At 49.7% G+C, this 1,384-nt stretch overlaps 1 non-coding gene across 1 annotated transcript; it reads left to right on the top strand.

Moving 5' to 3' along the window:
• The first annotated feature begins 960 nt into the window (after positions 1–960).
• Positions 961–1,043, top strand: Trnal-caa (transfer RNA leucine (anticodon CAA)). Its single transcript has one exon. It is a non-coding gene; the product is annotated as a tRNA-Leu (tRNA).
• The last annotated feature ends 341 nt before the right edge of the window (positions 1,044–1,384 follow it).

Here is a 1,384-nt window from a genome sequence, read left to right as displayed (position 1 = left end):
AAATGTTATTAAAATGTAATGAAATTTTTTAACAGTGATGCTGTCCATACCCAACGTAGCCAAGAAGCTGTTCTGAATAATTTTTAACAAAATCATTGTTCAGTCAGCATAAAACAGCTCAATAGCGTCACAGAATACATGTCCAGTTAGTATGACACACTTGTATTTTTGGTTGCAGGCTGCTGCTCGCCAACTGAATGGGGAGGTGCTCAACCCCCAAACCAGGACCAAGATGAACGCTGGGATTTCGACCTAGATATTTTGACGCAGGCCCTCCTTACGCCCCCACCCCCACCTGCTCCACTAAAGTGTGTGGACTCAGGTAATCTCCTTCAAGGTTAGTTAGTTAGCGTTAGAAATCATGCCCCAGCATTTCATAATCCACGAATGAACATGAGCATTCAGGTGTAATTTTTTGCAGGTGTCGTGCAAGACTCTGACAGGACGCGGATGCCTGCTCCGGCCACGTCATATCCGCGAAAGAAAAGGTCCATTGCGTTTCCCGGTAAGTAAGTTTGCGTTAGTTGGCGTCAGGAATCGTGCCTCGTTATATAGAAAAGGGGACAGTTTATTAAATTATCCTTTTGTGTTTTTCTGCAGGTCTTCCCAAGGAACCTGAATCGTTGCATAAGCATTGGGGCCTTTTTCAAGGTAAGTTAGTAAGCGTCAGAAATCATGCCCCAGCCTGTTTGTACGTTGTAAAGAGACCATTTGAATTATCATCCTAACGTAACCTAGATCTTAACAGGTGTGAACTCGTACCTAACCTAGAAGCCTAAGTGACTCAGCCTAGGGGCGTAAGTCGGTCGGCCATGTTGGTCCGGTGAGTCTTATCAGGGCCTAACCCCGAACCTAAGATGAGAAGGGCTTAAGTGATCGAGGATTAACAGAGCATCTTATCGGGGCCTAACTCCGAACCTGAGGTAACTTAAGTAGAGCATGTGTGATCGAAGATCGTATGTCAGGGTGGCCGAGTGGTTAAGGCGTCTGCCTCAAGAGCAGGTCCGCCTGTGGGATCGTGGGTTCGAATCCCACCCCTGACATTTTCCGCGCCCGGTCGCGCGCCGTGTGTAAGTGAGGCCGCTGCGCACCGCGGAGTGTATTGTGCGGCGCGTATGAAGACCATCTCGATAGATAAGTATTACTTTGAAACATATTCTTTGTAGTGTAGCCTTTTCTTTCTCCTTGCTCACTAATGTCTTTCCCGCAGGTGAAACGGAAAAGTATGAGTATGCAACGAACGGGCTACGAACCCGTGCCATCCGCACGAAGGACAGCGCCTCAGCCCACGCGGTCGACGCGCCGCAGTGGGGCTGGCGCGCAGCGGAGCCATCTGAAGCCGGCCGGGCGACAGCGAGGCGTAGGAGGGGGTCGCTTCCCACCC

The sequence above is a fragment of the Frankliniella occidentalis genome, unplaced genomic scaffold, assembly GCF_000697945.3.
Source record: "Frankliniella occidentalis isolate FOCC.00 unplaced genomic scaffold, Focc_3.1 Scaffold256, whole genome shotgun sequence".
Lineage (NCBI taxonomy): Eukaryota > Metazoa > Arthropoda > Insecta > Thysanoptera > Thripidae > Frankliniella > Frankliniella occidentalis.
The sequence above is the reverse complement of the archived record's forward strand: the minus strand, read 5'-3'. Positions and strand labels throughout refer to the sequence as shown.